Source organism: Arachis ipaensis, chromosome B10 (assembly GCF_059453495.1).
Source record: "Arachis ipaensis isolate K30076 ecotype BB chromosome B10, ASM5945349v1, whole genome shotgun sequence".
Taxonomy (NCBI): domain Eukaryota; kingdom Viridiplantae; phylum Streptophyta; class Magnoliopsida; order Fabales; family Fabaceae; genus Arachis; species Arachis ipaensis.
In genome coordinates, this window is record NC_142435.1 from 103,784,621 (window position 1) to 103,795,630 (window position 11,010).

Below are 11,010 nucleotides of genomic sequence, written 5' to 3' on the forward strand. Positions count from 1 at the left end.
AGTGACCTAAAAGGGTCTACGGTCACGGTTTTGGGGGGTGGCCTAAAGGGGTCTATGGTCACGGTTTTGGGGGTGGCCTAAAAGGGTCTATGGTCACGGTTTTGGGAGTGACCTAAAGGGGTCTATGGTCACGATTTTTTACAGTGACCAAAAAGGGGCTATGGTCACGGTTTTTCAAAAAAGGGTGACCTAAAAGTGTCTATGGTCACGGTTTTTGGGGGTGACCTAAAGGGGTCTATGGTCACGGTTTTAGGGGTGGCCTAAAAGGGTCTATGGTCACGGTTTTGGGGGGTGGCCTAAAGGAGTCTATTGTCACGGTTTTTGGGGGTGGCCTAAAAGAATTTATGGTCACGGTTTTAGGGGTGTCCTAAAGGGGTCTATGATCACGGTTTTTTACAATGACTAAAAAGGGGCTATGGTCACGGTTTTTCAAAATAGGGTGACCTAAAAGAGTCTATGGTCATGGTTTTTGGGGGTAGCCTAAAGGGTCTATGGTCACGGTTTTAGGGGTATCCTAAAGGGTCTATGGTCACGATTTTTTATAGTGACCAAAAAGGGGCTATAGTCACGGTTTTTCAAAAAAGGGTGACCTAAAATGGTCTATGGTCACGTTTTTGGGGGGTGATCTAAATGGGTTTATGGTCACGGTTTTGAAGGGTGACCTAAAAGGGTCTATGGTCACAGTTTTACGAAAGGGTGACCTTAGTTCTAACCCTAACCTTAAGCCTAATTACTATTCAAGAATATTTTTGTAGCTAAATTGTGTTTTGATAATTTGAATTTAAATTAATTAAAATTTAAAATTTTAAATTTAATTTTATAAATAAAATTCTTTTAATTAAATGAGAGAGGGAGGAGCCGCGCTGCTGCCACCATCCATCCCGCCTCGCCATTTTCGCCCTTGTCGTCGCCGTCGCAGCTCGTCGTCCTTTGTCTCGCTCTGTCACCGTCGTAAGCTCGTCTTTCTGCTTTGGCCATCAATGCTTTCTTTGCCGTGAGTTGGTGTAACATCCCAAATTTTTGAATAATTAAATTTATTATATTTGTTGAAATTAAAGTTCCGGTGATAAAAAAATAAAGAAAAGTTATATCATTTAATTTGAATAATTAATATTTTTTATAATAAACTATATTTTATAAAATGTGATTAATATGTTTATTTTATAATTTAAATTAAAAATAATTAATTGAATTTAATAATATGTTGATAAATAATGTTCTTAAATATTTTTGATAGAATATATTTAATTTTAAAATTACTCCATCCTACAATTTTATTAAAATATCTATTCATATCTATTTTTATTCCTTTATAAAATTCCTAATTTTGTAACTTTACTTTTCAAATTGAATTAGAAACCTAATTCCCAAATTAAAGAATCCTAACCCGAGTCACCAAAAAAAAAAAAGAACCCTAACCCTAATCCCTCCTCACCACACTCAGCCGCATCCCCTTTCCCTTTAATCCCTTTCAAACGTAACACAGCAGCAGAGAAGGAGAGCTGTGATCGAAAAAGAGGAAGAGCCACGCTGTCGCCGCTGTCCAGCCGCCTCGCCACCACCGTCGCGCCGCCACCGCGCCATCGTCGCTCCCAGCTCGCCGCCATCCTCCACGTCGTTGCCACCACTGTTCGCAAAGAGGAGAGAGAGAGATGTTGAGACAGAGCAGCGCCGAGAGGGAGAGGAGCCTCCATCATCGTCGATTCATGCTCGCCAGAGGAAGCCGCTGCTGCCGATGCGTTGTCGCCGCTGTGACGCGTCCGGAGGAGAGGAGTCGTGCGTTGAAAGCCATCGCGTCTTGCCGCCAAGGGTTCCATCGCAGCCAACCCATCGCAGTTGGTGTCGCCACCGTCCCTGTTGGATTCCACCGTGGAGAAGAGAACGACACGAGGGAGAGAGGGAGACAGAGCCGTGCGAGCCAGAGGAGGCACTGTCCTCGTTGTTGCTGCCACGGTCGCTGGTGAGTCGTGCACCGCCATCAGAGTCATCAGAAGACAGCATCAGCCTTCTTGTTCTGGTTCCGATTCCTCCATTTCTAAAACTGTAACACTCATTCTTGTTCTGCTTCAAACTTGTTCCTTTGCCATGTTCTTGTTCTAATCCTAGTCACATATTCTTATTTTAGTTCTGTCACTTTGCTTCAAAATTGCTGTTGTAACTCGTATTGGTTTTGGGACTGTTGTGGCTGCTGCTGGTTTTGTTTGAGGCTACTGCTGCTGTGAGAAAGGAAAAAGGAATTTGTCGCGGTTAAGAATTCTTCGAGTTCCGGTTATTTGAGGTAGGGGATTTATTTTAAAATTAACTGTTTTAATTTATGAATGCCAATGAAGTTTAGTGAGTAACTGCAAATAATTTATAAATGTCTTGTTTGGTTAATTGATGAAAATTGATGAAATTGAGATTGTTGGTGATTGTGAATATTGTTGAATGTAATGAAATTGTGATGAGATTGATTTGTAGCTGTGTTTGAGGATGATGATTTCTGTTGGTTGTGTGATTTGATGATGATGAGGGTATGCTTGAAATGCTGTTGGAAGTTGATGAACTATTATGAATATGTATGTATAATTTTGTGAATTATTGATTCCGAATTCTTGGAACTATACTACTAATTCTAATAACTGTGTTTAATGAAATGGAAGTTGGAATTGCGATATTGGAAGAGTTCTAGGCTTAGATACAAAAGTGGGAGTGTAAGGTTGCTTAATTGTCATTAAATTGAAATATGATTAGTTAATTATTGAATGAAATATATTTGAGAAAAGTTAGTTGTTGTGATTACTCTGAATTATGATTGAAGCTGGATGTGGTTCTGAATTACTCTGAAAAGTTTGCTTATTTTATTTCCTTGTGATTGTGCTGTTTGTCTTATTGTGACTTGCTTGTATGTTGAATTGAATCTTTTACTTGTACTATTAGTTTATGAATGTATTAAAGTGATTACGAGTTGCTGTTTTGATTAAGAATTAATTATGTGGCTAAGAGATGGTTAATGTGACTAGTTTTATATTTAGAATCTGTTTTGAGTTTAGAGATTTTAAAAGAGGTAATTATTTAAAGTAAGACCAAGAGCATTTTCAAAAAATTTGATAAAAATATAGTTGAATTGTTGAATTTAATAAAACTAGAGATTTGAAAACTATCATAGTTAAATTTATTGTTGCAAATTATGATTTGAGATGAATTTGTTGTCGTATGTTGAATTGTTGCTGAACATATCACTGAGCTTTAGTTTTGAAAGGAAGAATGGAGATGTACCCCAAGTGAGTTAAATACTTCTGCAATAAATAATTCATGTCAATGTTATTACAAAGGAAGATTTCCTTGCTCGGTTGCTCCCAATGAACTTGAACCTTTTAAGAATTTTTCTTCAGGTAATAAATATTCATGTTAATAATTTTCAAATTCAGTTGAAGCATGATTACTAATACTTAACAATGAAGGTTTGATGTTAATGCAGCTTGCTGCTTTGGACTTTATTGCATGTGCAACTGCTAATGTATTTTCCATGACAGATTCTAGTACCAACTCTCAGCAATGGTGTCTGGATTCAGAAGCTACTATGGTGGCGATCATGCTCCCACTTTGAGGCCTAATTAATTGGAAGAGGCTGGCATGTGTAGACAACCTTAACACCATCAATCAACACACTCACGCACCCATTGTATAATATTAAACTAAGACCAGCCCAATGCACATGGAGCTGAATTACTTATACTATATAGTAGTATAGATCTAAAAATGTTATTACTTATAACTTAATTTATCTATAATTTTATTGATTTTATTGATATGTTAGTTGGTTACTTTAATCACAACTTATGTTAATTGTTGATTGTCATTTTTCATTTTTAGATTTATTTTGTGATTATCATCATTTTGGGATGTGATTATGCTTTAAAAAATAAAATTAAATCTCATAAAACAAAATAGGCTATGGTCACGGTAAAAAACCGTGACCATAGATATGGCTATGGTCACGGTTTTAAGGAGGGGTGACCATAGAGGCTATGGTCACAGCCAAAACTGTGACCATAGGTATGGCTATGGTCACGGTTTTGAGGAGGGGTGACCATAGGCTCTATGGTCATGGCCAAAACCGTGACCATAGATAAGGCTATGGTCACGGTTTTGAGGAGGGGTGACCATAGAGGCTATGGTCACAGCAAAAAACGTGACTATAGATAAGGCTATGGTCACGGTTTTAAGGAGGGGTGACTGATAATGCGAAATTGTTACTCTGAGGTTGTAAAATTTGTTGTTCGTTCTCTCCCTGGCAATGGCGCCAATAACTAGTGCAAAATACCAAGCATAACTTCACAACTTCGCACAACTAACCAGCAAGTGCACTGTGTCGTCCAAGTAATAAAACCTTACGTGAGTAACGGTCGATCCCACGGAGATTGTTGGTACGAAGCAAGCTATGGTCACCTTGTAAATCTCAGTCAGGCGGATATCAAATGGTTATGGAGTTTTCTATAATAAATAAATAGAAAATAAAGATAGAAATACTTATGTAATTCATTGGTGAGAATTTCAGATAAGCGTATAGAGATGCCTTCGTTCTTCTGAACTTCTGCTTTCCTGCTGTCTTCATCCAATCAGTCCTACTCCTTTCCATGGCAAGCTTTCTGTAAGGGCATCACCGTTGTCAATGGCTACATCCCATCCTCTCTGTGAAAATGGTCCAAATGCTCTGTCACGGCATGGCTAATCATCTAGAGGTTCTCGATCATACTGGAATAGGATTTACTATCCTTTTGCGTCTGTCACTACGCCCAGCACTCGCGAGTTTGAAGTTCGTCACAGCCATCCCTTTCCAGATCCTATTCGGAATACCACAGACAAGGTTTAGACTTTCCGGATCCCAGGAATGGCCATCCATGGGTTCTAACTTATACCACAAAGATACTAATAACTCGGACTCGGTCCCCTGTATTAGATATCTAAGAGATACTCATTCTAGCTTGGTTGCATGTAGAACGGAAGTGTTAGTTAGGCACGCGTTCATAAGTGAGAATGATGATGAGCGTCACATAATCATCACATTCATCATGTTCTTGGGTGCGAATGGATATCTTAGAAGTGGAATAAGTTGAATTGAATAGAAAACAGTAGTACTTTGCATTAATTCATGAGGAACAACAGAGCTCCACACCTTAATCTATGGAGTGCAGAAAATCTACCGTTGAAAATACATAAGTGAAAGGTTCAGGCATGGCCAAATGGCCAGCCCCCAAAATGTGATCACAAGATCAAAAATACAATCCAGGATGTCTAATACAATAGTAAAAAGTCCTATTTATACTAAACTAGCTACTAGGGTTTACAGAAGTAAGTAATTGATGCATAAATCCACTTCCGGGGCCCACTTGGTGTGTGCTTGGGCTGAGCTTTAGCTTTCCACGTGCAGAGGCTTCTTTTGGAGTTGAACGCCAAGTTGTAATGTGTTTTTGGCGTTCAACTCTGGTTCGTGACGTGTTTCTGGCGTTTAACTCCAGACTGCAGCGTAGAACTGGCGTTCAACGCCCTTTTGCGTCATCTAAACTCGGCCAAAGTATGGACTATTATATATTGTTGGAAAGCCCTGGATGTCTACTTTGCAACGCAATTGGAAGTGCGCCAGTTTGAGTTCTGTAGCTCCAGAAAATCCACATTGAGTGCAGGGAGGTCAGAATCCAACAGCATCAACAGTGCTTCTTCACCCTCTGAATCTGATTTTTGCTCAAGTCCCTCAATTTCAGCCAGAAAATACCTGAAATCACAGAAAAACACACAAACTCATAGTAAAGTCCAGAAATGTGAATTTAACATAAAAACTAATGAAAACATCCCTAAAAGTAACTAGATCCTGCTGAAAACATACTAAAAACAATGCCAAAAAGCGTATAAATTATCCGCTCATCACAACACCAAACTTAAATTGTTGCTTGTCCCCAAACAACTGAAAATTAAATAGGATAAAAAGAAGAGAATATACTATAAATTCCAAACTATCAATGAAACATAGCTCCAATCAGATGAGCGGAACTTGTAGCTTTTTGCCTCTTGAATAGTTTTGGCATCTCACTTTATCCATTGAGGTTCAGAATGATTGGCATCTATAGGAACTCAGAGTTCAGATAGTGTTATTGATTCTCCTAGTTCAGTATGTTGATTCTTGAACACAGCTACTTTATGAGTCTTGGCCATGGCCCTAAGTACTTTGTTTTCCAGTATTACCACCGGATACATAAATGCCACAGACACATAACTGGGTGAACCTTTTCAGATTGTGACTCAGCTTTGCTAAAGTCCCCAATTAGAGGTGTCCAAGATTCTTAAGCACACTCTTCTTTTGCTTTGGACCTTGACTTTAACCACTCAGTCTCATGTTTTCACTTGACACCTTCACGCCTCAAGCACATGGTTAGGGACAGCTTGGTTTAGCCGCTTAGGCCAGGATTTTATTCCTGTAGGCCCTCCTATCCACTGATGCTCAAAGCCTTGGGATCCTTTTTATTACCCTTGCCTTTTGGTTTTAAGGGCTACTGGCTTTTTGCTCTTGCCTTTTGGTTTTAAGAGCTTTTGGCTTTTTCTGCTTGCTTTTTCTTTTTCTTTCTCTTTTTTTTTTGCTATTTTTTTTGCAAGCTTTGTATTCACTGCTTTTTCTTGCTTCAAGAATCATTTTTATGATTTTTCAGATTATCAAATAACATGTCTCCTTGTCATCATTCTTTCAAGAGCCAACATATTTAACATTCATAAACAACAACTTCAAAAGACATATGCACTGTTCAAGCATTCATTCAGAAAACAAGAAGCATTGTCACCACATCAATATAATTAAACTAAGTTCAAGGATAAATTCGAAACTCATGTACTTCTTGTTCTTTTGAATTAAAACATTTTTCATTTAAGAGAGGTGATGGATTCATAGGACATTCATAACTTTAAGACATAGTTACTAACTACTAATGATCATGTAATAAGACACAAACTTAGATAAGCACTTAACATAGAAAACGAAAAACAGAGAATGTAAGAACAAGGAATGAGTCCACTTTAGTGATGGTGGCATTTCCTTCTTGAGGAACCAATGATGTCCTTGAGCTCTTCTATGTCTCCTCCTTGTCTTTGTTGCTCCTCCCTCATTACTCTTTGATCTTCTCTAATTTCATGAAGGATGATGGAGTGCTCTTGATGTTCCACCCTTAATTGTCCCATGTTAGAACTTAATTCTCCTAGGGAGGTGTTGATTTGCTCCCAAAAATTCTGTGGAGAAAAGTGCATCCCTTGAGGTATCTCAGAGATTTCTTCATGATGAGCTTCCTCATGTGTTTTTTGAGCTCCATGAGTGAGCTCTCTTGTTTGCTCCATCCTTTTCTTAGTGATGGGCTTCTCTTCCTCAATGGGAATGTCTCCTTCTATGAAAGCTCCAGCTGAGTAACATAGATGGCAAATAAGATGAGGGAAAGCTAGCCTTGCCAAAGGGGAGGACTTTTCGGCTATTTTGTAGAGTTCAAGGGAGATGACTTCATGAACTTCTACTTTCTCACCAGTCATGATGCTATGAATCATGATGGCCCGATCCCAGTAACTTCAGATCGGTTGCTAGTGGGGATGATGGAGCGTTGGATGAACTCCAACCATCCTCTAGCCACAGGCTTAAGGTCCAGTCTTCTAAGTTGAACCGGTTTGCCTTTTGAGTCAATCTTCCATTGAGCTCCTTCCACACATATGTCCATGAGGACTTGGTTCAACCTTTGATCAAAGTTGACCCTTCTAGTGTAGGGGCGTGCATCTCCTTGCATCATAGGCAAGTCAAATGCCAACCTCACATTTTTCGGACTAAAATCTAAGTATTTCCCCCAAACCACGGTGAGATAATTCTTTGGGTTCGGGTTCTTACTTTGATCATGGTTCCTAGTGATCCATGCATTGGCATAGAACTCTTGAACCATTAGGATGCCGACTTGTTGGATGGGGTTTGTAAGAACTTCCCAACCTCTTCTTTGGATTTCATGTCGGATCTCCGGATACTCATTTCTCTTGAGCTTGAAAGGGACCTCGGGGATCACCTTCTTCTTGGCCACAACATCATAGAAGTGATCTTGATGAGCTTTGGAGATGAATCTTTCCATCTCCCATGACTCGGAGGTGGAAGCTTTTGTCTTCCCTTTCCCTTTTCTAGAGGATTCTCCGGTCTTAGGTGCCATCAATGGTAATGGAAAAACAAAAAGCTTATGCTTTTACCACACCAAACTTAGAATATTGCTCACCCTCGAGCAAGAGAAGAAAGAATAGCTGAAGAAGAAGAAGAAAATATGGAGGAGAGGAGGGAGAGGTGTATTCGGCCAAGAAGGGGTAGAGAGGGTTGTGTTGTGTGAAAATGAGGAAGAATGGAGGGCTTTATATAGGGAGGGGAGGGGGGTTTAATTTTGGCCATATAGGGTGAGTTTGGGTGGGAAATTGATTTTGAATTTTAAAGGTAGGTGGAGTTTATGAGGTAGGTTTATGGGGAAGAGTGGATGGATGTGAGTGGTGGTAGGTGGTGATAGGGAAGAGAGATTGAGGTGATTGGTGAAGAGTTTTGGGGAAGAGTGTTTATTGGAAAGAGAGGATGAACATTGAGAAGAGGGAAGAGAGTGAGTGGTGGTAGGTGGGGATCCTGTGGGGTCCACAGATGCTGAGTTGATCCTGTAAGATCCACAGATGTTTAGAGCATTGTTGAGACTCCCCAACACCAAACTTAGAGTTTGGATATGGGAGTTCAACACCAAACTTAGAGTTTGACTGTGGGGGCTCTGGTTGACTCTGTTTTGAGAGAAGCTTACTGTGCCTCTTTTCCATGTTTACAGAAGGATGTCCTTGAGTTTTAAACTCAAGGGAGTCCTCATTCAATTGAAGGACTAGTTCACCTCTGTTAACATCAATCACAGCTCTTGCTGTGGCTAGGAAGGGTCTTCCAAGGATGATGGATTCATCCTCATCCTTTCCAGTATCTAGGATTATGAAATCAGCAGGGATGTAAAGGCCTTCAACCTTTACTAATATGTCCTCTACTTGTCCATAAGCCTATTTTCTGGAATTGTCTGCCATCTCTAATGAGATTTTAGCAGCTTGTACCTCAAAGATTCCCAGTTTCTCCATTACAGAGAGTGGCATGAGGTTTATTCCTGACCCCAGGTCACATAGAGCCTTCTCAAAGGTCATGGTGCCTATGGTACAAGGTATCAGGAACTTTCCAGGATCCTGTTTCTTCTGAGGCAATCTCAGTTGATCCAATGCATTCAGTTCATTAGTGAACAGGGGAGGTTCATCTCCCCAAGTCTCATTACCAAATAAATTGGCATTCAGCTTCATGATTGCACCAAGGAACTTGGCAACTTGCTCTTCAGTAACATCTTCATTCTCTTTAGAAGAGGAGTACTCTTCAGAGCTCATGAATGGCATAAGAAGGTTCAATGGAATCTCTATGGTCTCTAGATGAGCCTCAGATTCCTTTGGTTCCTCAAAGGGAAACTCCTTATTGATCACTGGACGTCCCAGGAGGTCTTCCTCCTTGGGATTCACATCCTCCCCTTCCTCTTTGGATTCAGCCATGATGGTTATATCAATGGCCTTGCACTCTCCTTTTGGATTTTCTTTTGTATTGCTTGGGAGAATACTAGGAGGGATTTCAGTGATCCTTTTACTCAGCTGGCCCACTTGTGCCTCCAAATTTCTAATGGAGGACCTTGTTTCATTCATGAAACTCACAGTGGCCTTAGATAGATCAGAGACTAAGTTTGCTAAATTAGAGGTATTTTGTTCAGAGTTCTCTGTCTGTTGCTGAGTGGATAATGGAAAAAGTTTACTATTGTTAAACCTATTTCTTCCACCATTATTAAAGCCTTGTTAAGGCTTTTGTTGATCCTTCCATGAGAGATTTAGGTGATTTCTCCATGAGGGATTATAGGTATTTCCATATGGTTCACCCATGTAATTTACCTCTGCTATTGCAGGGTTTTCAGGATCATAAGCTTCTTCTTCAGCAGATGCCTCTTGAGTACTGTTGGATGCAGCTTGCATTCCATTCAGACTCTGAGAAATCATATTGACTTGCTGAGTCAATATTTTGTTCTGAGCCAATATGGCATTCAGAGTATCAATTTCAAGAACTCCCTTCTTCTGAGGCGTCCCATTACCCACAGGATTCCTCTCAAAAGTGTACATGAACTGGTTATTAGCAACTATGTCAATGAGTTCTTGAGCTTCTGCAGGCGTTTTCTTTAGGTGAATGGATCCACCTGCAGAAGTATCCAATGACATCTTAGCTAGTTCAGACAGACCATCATAGAATATATCCAGGATGGTCCATTCTGAAAGCATGTCAGAAGGACACTTTTTGGTCAGTTCCTTGTATCTCTCCCAAGCTTCATAGAGGGATTCACCTTCTTTTTGTCTGAAGGTTTGAACATCCACTCTAAGCTTACTCAGCTTTTGAGGAGGAAAGAACTTGGCTAAGAAAGCCTTGACCAGCTTATCCCAAGAGTTCAGGCTATCTTTGGGTTGAGAATCCAACCATATTCTAGCTCTGTCTCTCACAGCAAAAGGAAAATGCATGAGCCTGTAAACTTCAGGATCTACTCCATTAGTCTTAACAGTATCACAGATCTGCAAGAATTCAGTTAAGAACTGAAAGGGATCTTCAGATAGAAGTCCATGAAACTTGCAATTTTGTTGCATCAGAGAAACTAATTGAGGTTTAAGCTCAAAATTGTTTGCTCCAATGGTAGGAATGGAGATGCTTCTTCCATGTAAATTGGAATTAGGTGCAGTAAAGTCACCAAGCATCCTCCTTGCATTATTATTATTTTCGGCTGCCATCTCATTTTCTTGTTCGAAAATTCCTGTAAGGTTGTCTCTGGATTGTTGTATTTTAGCTTCTCTTAGTTTCCTTTTCAGAGTCCTTTCAGGTTCTGGATCTTCTTCAACAAGAATATTCTTGTCCTTGCTCCTGCTCATATAAAAAAGAGGTAACAGAAA

At 39.8% G+C, this 11,010-nt stretch overlaps 1 non-coding gene across 1 annotated transcript; it reads left to right on the forward strand.

The window, feature by feature from the left end:
- The first annotated feature begins 10,347 nt into the window (after window positions 1-10,347).
- Window positions 10,348-10,455, forward strand: LOC148581154 (small nucleolar RNA R71). The gene has a single exon (XR_015899569.1). It is a non-coding gene; the product is annotated as a small nucleolar RNA R71 (small nucleolar RNA).
- The last annotated feature ends 555 nt before the right edge of the window (window positions 10,456-11,010 follow it).